Source organism: Sorex fumeus, unplaced genomic scaffold (assembly GCF_029834395.1).
Source record: "Sorex fumeus unplaced genomic scaffold, SorFum_2.1 ptg000033l, whole genome shotgun sequence".
Taxonomy (NCBI): Eukaryota; Metazoa; Chordata; class Mammalia; order Eulipotyphla; family Soricidae; genus Sorex; species Sorex fumeus.
The window spans coordinates 9,239,548-9,250,019 of NW_026606090.1; the positions used below are offsets into that span (position 1 = coordinate 9,239,548).

Consider the following 10,472-nt stretch of genomic DNA (forward strand, 5'->3'; position numbering starts at 1 on the left):
TCCTGTTCTACAACTCAACAGCTAAGATTTTTACATACAGATATCTATATTTAGGTATATACCTACTTTCCTAACAGCATCCTAATAGCATATTCTACCTATATATACACTTGTTTTCTGTTGAAACCTTGTTAATTTTGTTTTTTTGTACTCAAGTTAATTTCTCCCATCATGCAAGGTCAAACCTCAGGACATGTCTCGCTTGGAATTTCCTATTTTTCTGCAGTGAACTAGGTAAAAATGTTTTCAGTCCTTCTGTTTGTGTTGATTTCTTGATAACATTCTAGACCAGAAAGCTCTCATGGTATGTTTGATTTATGCTATAGGTCCCTTAAGGTCTTTTAGCTTTAGTTTCTCTATAGGGTGATCCAAAACACATAGCCCAGATTTCTAAATTTCTTTTATCCCCAAATCCAGTATTCCCACCTAATAAAAATATTTTTATTATTCTCCACTGCCACTTGTTTACCACAAACAGCTCAGTTTAACATATAAGGTCCTTTGGAATTAAATTCTAATATGTATTTTCCTGCTTTTTTCCTATGTCAGAAATCTCCAACCTGTTCAATAATGTGGATTGAACTCCATAAAAAATTTTTAAATTCAGTTCAGCTGAGTGTAGCACACATTTGCTGAGTACCACTTGGATTGAGATTCTCAACCAAATGCTATGCTGCTTCAGCAAGTCCTGCTCACTCTCTACCTCCTCTTCGCATTTGAATTCCACAGACCCTACAACTTTCTCATTTATCTACCAGTTACTACTTAGTCAGCTACTGGGGTTATGGCAGCAAACAGAAAGAGCTTCATAATAGTGAGAAAGGCAAATGCAAAGGAAACAAATGCATGTTTCAGATATCCCATGTGAGATGGAAAAAATATACCAATGTGTTAGAGAATAGCAGCTCGAGGGAAAAAATTATAATCTAAAACACGAAGGAAATATTCTGGGGAATGTGGAAGAAAAGAGAATTGCTGGTAGAGGAAATATTCAAAAGTCCTAGTGCAGGTAAAGCTTGAATATTATAAAACTAGTTATGAACAATCGAATCCAACTAATCTAGTATTAACTGATACCATGCCTCTCTTCCTAATACAATGACTGTTTTTCTTTCTCCTTGTCATTATAGCCCGCTGTGTTCCCTAAGCCTATCTAGTAAGTCTTCATGACAATGTCCTGTGCAGGAGATTATCCCTCCACGATGAGATCTTTCTGAGAGAAAGCTTTAGTCAACTTGTTGTGTACTAATACAAACAAAACTTTTTTTCCACAATATTTTATTTTAGGAGTTTTATGGTTTAAGGACTTACATTTAAGTCTTTATTTTGAATAAAATATTATGAGTGGTATCAGGTGGAGGCTTAGTTTCATAAAAATGTGGAATGATTTACAAATTTGCATGTCATCCTTGTACAGGGTCATGCTAAGTTTCTCTGGATGGCTCTAATTTTAGTATACGTGCTCCCAAAGTGAGCACCAAACAGAACTTTTTAGTTTTAGTGGTACCTAATACTGTGTTAGCATTTTAAATAATATATATTCTTTGTCTGACTACCAGATATAGACTCCTTATTAAAACCACCAATTCTACCTTTCTTTTCAAATTTCAAAAAAATTGTACTCCCTATCAGAGTACAATTGAGCATAAAAATTGTCTTTTTTAGCCATGCTTTCTAAAGCAGGGGGAAAAAAAACTCAAAAACCAAAACTGGAAATAAATATGGCAGAAAGAGATACAGACCCATGAAATTATGAAGACAGAGAATGATCAAGACTTTTATTCTTATTTGTGTATTGAAGCTTTTGAGCAGGGAAATAAACCACTGGGGCTTCTGCTGATTCCATTTTACAACCATGCTTAGAAAAAATCACAGTGAGATCACACACGAGCTGAGCTCAAGACAGTTGCACACGTAGGTGATGGGTTTTGGTGACTCCAGGGTGTAGGGGGTAGAGTTAATAGCCCAACCCTGTCTGACAGTCTTTGACCCAGCGTCTACCATGGCTCAGGCCCCTTGCAGCAGTTTCCTGGGAACATACCCAGAAAGGTTGGACTAAAGCAGGACTTAACCTCTGAGTGGGCTTTGATAGTATCTCCTGTGCAATTTCCAAGTGAACCACTCTTGGTCCCTTTTGTCCATTTAGTAGGTTCCCTGAACAAAGAGCAGGCCTTGTCCATTCCTCAGCCTCTCCAATTTTGGCATTAAGGGATTAACACCATTAGTTCTGATTGGGTTCAAAACAGCAACAGGACAAAAATGCATTCAGAGAGGGGACAAAAGTAACAAGTGAAAGAAAGAGAGTGGCTCTCAGCTCTGGAGCAGAGTTTACACACGCGTCCCCAAACCTGCCATTTCCCCAAGGGAGGGAGAAATATGTGGAATGAACCTTTTCAAAAGGTAAGTGGTTTTTTTCTTCTTTCTTTCTTTCTTTCTTTCTTTCTTTCTTTCTTTCTTTCTTTCTTTCTTTCTTTCCTTCCTTCCTTCCTTCCTTCCTTTTTTTCTTTCTTTCTTTCTTTTGCTTTTTGGGTCACATCCGGCGATGCACAGGGGTCACTTCTGGCTCTGCACTCAGGAATTACTCCTGGCGGTGCTCAGAGGACCATATGGGATGCTGGGAATTGAACCCAGGTCGGCCATGTGCAAGGTAAGCATCCTACCTGCTGTGCTATCGCTCCAGCCCCAGTAAGCAGCTTTTTAAAATTTTCATGCGTTTTTTTTTTCTTTTTAATTGAATCAACCTTGTGATAGAGGAAATCATCCAAAGATAAAGGGGTGCATGAAGAGAGTCATGAAGATATGGGGGATTCTAGTCACTTCTCCATGGCTTTCCAGGGTGCCCCAGTTAACTCTTGGCATGGTCTGGCCCTCCCATTGAACTCCTAGCTCTCATAAGCGCCATTGGCAGAGCCCCTCTCAAAAACCCAGATTGAGAGTTTATGGATCAACTAGAAAATAGCTGAAATTTATTTATTTGTTTATTTACTGGCCTGGAGTGATAGCACAGCAGTAGGGCATTTGCTTTGTGCGCAGCCATCCCGGCTGAGCCGGGTTCGATTCCTCTGCCGTTCTTGGAGACCCCGACAAGCTACTGAGAGTATCTCGCCTGCATGGCAAGGCGAAGCAAGCTACCTGTGATGTATTCGATATGCCAAACACAGTAACAACAAGTCTCAAAATGGAGACGTTACTGGGCCCGCTCGAGCAAATCGATGAACAACGGGAGGACAGTGCTACAGTGCTACAGTTTATTTATTTATTTGGGGAGTTGGGGAGCCACACCTGACAATGCTCAGGGAACCACATATGGTGTTGGGAACTAAACCAAAGTTGGCCACTTGTAAGTGCCTCAACCACTCCCCCCAAATAGTTAAAATTAATTTCATTCAATTAACTGTTTTTTTGTGGCCACCCTGCTTCAGGGTCATTCCCAGCTATGTGCTGAGGGTTGTTTCTGGTGGTTCTGGGGTAGGGGGACCATATGAGGTGCTGGGACTGAACTGGAGACAGCCAGATGCAATGCCAGCTCCCTATCCCAGTTATTGTCGCTCTGCCCCAAGCAAGTAGTTGAATGGATTTTAGGGTGGATTTTATTTACTTAGATTTTAGTAGGAATTAATGAACTTAACTTTTGGACTTACCACTGGCGTACAACATTCAGGAGTTTCAGGGGCTTAGCCTCACACCTTTGTATGTGTGTAGTCGTCAGCTCTCCATCACCAAATGACCTTTCTCTCATTCCTCTCACCCTCATCTTCCTCTTTCTCTCTGAAAACCAGAGTTTTCAGAAAGCTGAGGCAGCTGGTGGTACCAGTGATGCTTGAAGTTTTAGTAATTCATATGCCAGAGATGAGCACTTGTCTTTAAGTATTTTTTTACTCTGCATAAACCTTAGGATTCCTCCATTTTATCATAAGAGTCACAGTCTATATTTTTAATGCCAACTATATTCCTTTGGTAACAAAGTTCCACTGAGTATATATATACAATCTTTGTACAACATGTCAGTGTGATTTATGTCTTGATAACTGTGAGTCAAGTGAGTGTGGGCATTAGAGGGATACATCTCCTTTTGAAACAGTGAGTTGAATCCTTTGATCACATGCTTACAGGTGCAGGTTCTTCTGAGTTTCTGTTACAAAGATGCACATGTCTCTCTGCCGTTCACCAGAGGCCTTTTCAGTGATTAGTTGTAGATCTTGGTTGTATTTCAGTGGGAAACTTGTTTGTTCCAATCTCTCTACTCTGCCATTTACCTGGAAGCATGTTATGCTTACATTTTCAATTATTAACATTTGTCATGCCACAAATTTCTCCTAATCATATGTTCTTAAATTCCTCTCAAATTTTACTTCTATTTTCAGTGACTCTCCTCACCTCAATTTAGAAGAGGGAGACAATATTTTTAAAAACATATATTGACTGAGGTACTGTGATTTAAAATACTGCTAATGATGGTTTCTCATGTACATCCAATAGCCGTGTACTCACCTCCCTTCCCCATGGTCCCCAAGGACCTTTTCTTCCAACCCCAAACTCAGTTGTGTGGATCAGTTCTTCCTTGTATTTCCTTTGACCCTTTGTTTACTACTTTGCTGTGTATCAACATCCCCTGTATGAGAGAGACTGATTGACTTCATTTAATATGATATGAGGAAGATGGATTTTGGACATGGGTTATGAGCTGTAGAGTAATGCTACTGTAGAGCTATACTTGTATGCTCATGGGCTTATAAGAAGAACAAATTACTTATCTCTGAAAGAGAAATATTGTTTGTGAGACTTTTTAAATTTCACAACCGAGAAAATTTCAAAATTTTCTCATTTAATCTTCTATTACCTACCTAAGTTGCCTCAGAGTACATTTTTAGAATCTACTGAACATTTACATATTTTTTTTGTGCTATAAAAACCTTTTACATGCAGTTATAGTCAGTGGTCCTATATAGACGATGAAAGAAACTAAGAAACTGGCCAAGGTCCATTTGAGTCATAGCAAGTAGCACTGTAGCACTGTCCTCCCGTTGTTCATTGATTTGCTCGAGCGGGCACCAGTAACGTCTCCATCGGGAGACTTGTTGTTACTGTTTTTGGCATATCAAATATGTCACAGGGAATTTGCCAGGCTCTGCCGTGTGGGCAGGATACTCTCAGTAGCTTGCCAGGCTCTCTGAGAGGAACGGAGGAATTGAACCTGGGTCGGCGCATGCAAGGCAAATGCCCTACCTGCTATAATATCTCTCTAGCCCAGTAGATATAAAATTTGAACAGTGATAATATAATTTCAGAGCATGTAGCCAATTAAAGTCTGAAATTCCAGTCCTATTGTGACAATTTTTTTTTTTGCTTTTTGGGTCACACCCAATGATGTACAGGGGTTACTCCTAGCTCTGTATTCAGGAGTCACTCCTGGTGGTGCTCATGGGACCATATGGGATGCTGGGAATCGAACCCGGGTTGGCCGCATGCAAGGCAAACACCCTACCCGCTGTGCTATCTCTCCAGCCCTTATTGTGACAATTTTGAAAGGAAAATTAATCTAAGACACAGAACAATATCATAATGTGGGCAAGGTGGAAGTTGTTTTGTTGTATTAATACAGATTTAGGAAATAGAATAACCTAACAAGTAAATGTGAGCAGGCAGTAAAAATATCTATTAGTTTTATTTCTAAGATTTACAATCTTTTTTTGTTTGGGGGCCACATATAGTGGTGCTCAGGGGTTACTCCTGTATTTTTGCTTACGGAACCATAAGGGTGCCAGGAATCCAACTGGGCATGAAAGGCAAGCACCTTACCTGCTGTACTATCTCTTTGGCCCACGATTGAACTGATCTTAAGATGTAGGTGATTTTTTAAAAATTTGTGTGCCAGACATTACCTTGGAACATTTTTAGACTCGTTTTAAGACAGTTCATTTCCTTCTAGATGGTCAAGGTCACCTGTAGCACTGGCAAATATAAGGTGTCTCCATGTGGGAGATCTGAGAAACGCCTTATAAATTTGCCCCCTCTGCTAAGTCGTTTACTTTCAGTTTTCTGCAAAAGCTCCACACCTTGCCTGTCCCAGATTTCAGCCCTATCTTCCTCTGCTGGGCTGACTCACAGGTGATGGCACAGCCAGGCTTGTGTAGATAAACATCTGGAGGCCAGGGCCTGGTATACACGAATTTCCACTTTCTGCTCTCACACAAAAGGCGGTAGGTTGGTGCAGAATATGAGTTAGGCTTCATTAAGCAACCATTTCAGAATAGTATTCACCAGTTTTCAAATGAGCCTGATTTTCTTCTTGCCAGACACTATTTAATTAGGCTAAGCAACTGCATTTCTTAATACCTAATTATAAGTAGAATGTGTGCGTACCCTATTCTACGCCCTATTTCTAAAAGGAGAATTGTGACTTTATTAATTAGCATAAATAACTCAGGGAAGGCGGAGAGAGGAGGATCTGCTTAAGTAGGAAACCAGCAAAGGCTGGGAGGACTGGGAGAGCCTTCCCAGGCAGGCAGACAGGAACTGCGGCTGCCAGGCCTGTGCCATGGGCTTCCTCTCCTTCCCGAAAGTCACTTCCTAGCGTGTTGACTAAAGAGGCTCTGGAGTGGCTCTTTCTGGGTTTTTTTTTTTTTTTTTTTTTTGCTCTGAACTGTGTCTCTCAAGGACAGAAACGTTTTCAGACAAAAGCCACACAGTGGAGACAGAAGTGAACTTGCTCTGGGCTAGGAGGGAGCCCTATGCTTCTGGCCTTGGGTCTTCACAGGTCAGGGCATTACTGAGGGACTGGCCAGGTGGGCCACAGAGAACGAGGTGTTTTTCTTTCAAAGAAACACCCAGAGCCATGGCTGCTGATCCAGTTGTTGCTCTTGGTCCTGACAGGTGGGAGGGTGAGTGTGGAAAGTTCCTGTCATCTGTGCTGAGGAAACAGCTTCCCTCCCCAGGCTCCTCCTCACCACTCACCCACTTTCCTCATTTTCTGATGGTCCACAGGGACAATCACTATAGATCGGGGGGGGGGGGGGGGGGAACAACTTCCCAGGGAGTCTCTTGAGTGCTCAGTATTGAGACAGTCTCATTTGTTTAAATAGTGTATTGAAGATTTTTCATGAACTCAAACAACGGTGAGAACAAAGGGTTAACAAAGCATCCCTTTTTCCTCATGGCTTTCAGTTGAGTGGGAGATTCAGAAATTAATCAAACCAACTCTAGAAACCAATTGGAATGTCCATTAGGGACCTGGCATTATGGAAATAAGAAAAGGAAATATTGTAATTGCCCTATCATTCATTTAAAATGCTCTAACACTAATACCGCGTACTTGAGAGTTAATCTATTGAACTTTTAGACTTCATATTTTCACTTAATATCTTTAGGAACAAAAACTTTTGATTCTTGATAAATGTAATCAATTTGATTTTCAAAAATCCAGGGCAGGTATGAAGACAATTGCTGAATAATATACTATGTACCAGTAACTTGTCTTATGTGTGGCCAACCTGATTCATTCTTCAGTATTGCATTTGGTCTTCCAAGCACTTCCAGGGATCACTCCTGAGCACAGAGCCAGAAATAGGTCATGAGCACTACCAGGTGTGGTAATTAAATTTAAATTTAAATATTTAAATATAATCCAATAATCAAGAAATATTAAATACTTAAATATAACCAAAAGATATAGAAATATTTGTATTTTCCTAGATGTAACAAAGTTGAATAGTTAATTTGAAGCGAATATTTCTTGCTCATAAAGTTTGTATTATGGTTTGAGATCTAACAAGTTTGGTCATATTTTCTGTAAAAATATATTTAACATTTAGTTTATCATGTAATTATAGAACCAAATAAAAATATTGAATGTACCCATTTCCTAGCACTATAACTTCCTATTGTAATTGTATTTGTCATACATAAGATTTTGTGGCATTATACAAAATATATTTAACAGAGAAAGCCAGCAGTAAATTACAAAATTAGTAAGGCATTCTGACAAAAAGTTAAACTTGACTTTAAGATATATAGGTGCATGGAAAGAATACCTGAATGAGCTACTTATAGAAAAGATCTAATTGCCACATATACCAAAAAGAGAAATAATAAATTATTCAAATACTTTTTACTTGGCATGTATATTATTTTATTCTGATGCTGAAGTTTTACATTTTGAGAAAAACTGCAGAACTTAGAACTTCAAAAGCTTGTTCCTATAGAAGAAATTAAGAAGTATTTGAAGTGGCAAATAATTCAGATGATCTTTTGAAAAAGTTGTTCACTATCATTTGTAGTTTCAAATATAAGAATTTACCTATTCTCAAAAATATGCTGTTGAATTGATAGAGTTAATGTACAACAGTATCAGGTATATAAGCAATTTTTAATGGAGTTAACCTAACAAATGTTTAGTCTTGTGAAGCAAAGATGTATATTTAATACAAAATAATAAAACTTGTATGGCATGTTCTCTTATTCGTTATGTTTCAAGATAACATTCTTCTTTATCAAACATGATCCTAAGTGAGAAAAAAATGTCATAGAATATCAGAGAACTTCTATTTTACTATTTTATCCTGCCCTAAGGCACACTGTACTCTCAGAGTTGTTTTAAATGAAAATTCTTTTCATAAAGCTGAAAAGAATTGTTGTTAACTATGAATAAAAGGAAGAGGACAAAACCTTTGGAATCAATTTAACAATTCGAGTTCCATAACAGTGTTTCCAAATTTTCAGAATCACAAATTTGTTGTTATTAAAGAAAAATAACTTCATTAAGGATTTCCCTGAGAGAACTTTGAATTTAACTTTTAACTGCAGTTTAATGTCAATATATTGCTGTTTTTTTTCCCATATAGACTTATTTAAGTTCTCATCATGAAACGTCACACTTTGATGCTAGCTGTATATACCTCACAGGCCTTTTGAGCAGTTTCTATAAGCCTTAATACTTCAGAACAGGTTTAGAAACAATGAGTTTTACAGAATTTACCACAGTTGTAAGTAATTCTTGAATAATTTAATTTCTGTGTTTTAAATAGTGTGTATGCCATACTGTGATTTTACTCTTCTTCTGTGAGTGAATGAGTAGTATTGTAGCAAAACAAGAATGTCTTTGGATAGTTGCATGTAATCTACTTTTGAGTTGAGTGCTTACTAATTTATTTAACACATTTTGTTGTATTAGCCTAAGAAACAGATTCACAGTATCCAAAGAAATATCAGTAAGTGAAAGGAGCTAAAGACTGCAATTCTAGGAAATAAGGCTACCAGTTGCCTTCCTACTTTGTATTCTGCTACCAATGACTATTAAAACAAAAATTCAACTTCTTGTCTTATATATGTGGATGCATGTTATACATCAAGTAAAAGTAAAAGTTATATGTCTATAGGCATGCATATATCACTTTGTCATATGCAAATGCTCTCTGGCTAGTTTTCTGTTTTCTTTAGTAGCATGATTCACAGTTTCCAGTCTTCTGAGTGGGTGGAGTGCTGAGTGATGGGAGGAGAGGTGGAGGCATTTGGGTTTGTCCTCCAAGTGGTATCTGCATTTTCCTACATATTGAGACACGTTTCCCAATCTTTCCACAGTCCCATACCAACTTTATATCATGTAATTTATCTTATTAAAACTCTGACGGGCTGGAGCGATAGCACAGTGGGTAGGGTGTTTGCCTTGCATGCAGCCAACATGGCTGACCCGAGTTCGATTCCTCTCGGAGAGCCAGGCAAGCTACCGAGAGTATCTCACCCGCAAGCTACCCGTGATGTATTCGATATCCAAACACAGTAACAACAAAGTCTCACAATGGAGATGTTACTGGGCCTGCTCGAGAAAATCGATGAACAACGGGAGGACAGTGACAGTGACAGAAAGCTCTGATAGTCCCTGAGACATCAAAATTGTTCTATGCGCTGCATTGCATTGTTTTTTTAAAATTTTATTTCAGTTTTCCTGAAAGAATGGATGAATAAAATCTTTCCAAATGGTAACATGGCGAGCCATCGAGGAGGTTTACTCCACATGTGTTGCTCAAGTGATTATACTCTGTAATCAAGTGAATCCATCAAAGTGATCCGGGAAAGGCCAAGGGCAATCAAGCCTGCGTCACTCTTAATATTCTCTAGGTGGCTTATTAAACTCTGCTCCAGCCCATTTCATGGAAAGCTCTCTAGGTATGTCTTGAATCTTCAGTACGATAGAAGTTTACAGAGAAAGTGATCCTCAGCATCCATCCCTGGAGCCTCTAGAATGAATTCCCTTTTAACCTGGTGACCCAAACCACTTCGGATGACAGGAACACTCACTTTAATACTCCTAACTACAGGCTTGGGCGCAGTCTGTAATTAAGGGGCAGGTGATTGAGAATCATTGATAAATCCAAACAATCACCATCATTCAGAATCTCACGGTATGGAAGCCATTTACACAAATAACCTCTAACTGCTGTTAATTGCTGGGCAAGTGTATAATTTATACAGTTTTT

General features: G+C 38.8%; 1 non-coding gene across 1 annotated transcript; it reads right to left on the minus strand.

Moving 5' to 3' along the window:
- Nucleotides 1-1,372: 1,372 nt before the first annotated feature.
- On the minus strand, nucleotides 1,373-1,478 carry LOC130026258 (U6 spliceosomal RNA). The gene has a single exon (XR_008792865.1). It is a non-coding gene; the product is annotated as a U6 spliceosomal RNA (small nuclear RNA).
- Nucleotides 1,479-10,472: the final 8,994 nt, after the last annotated feature.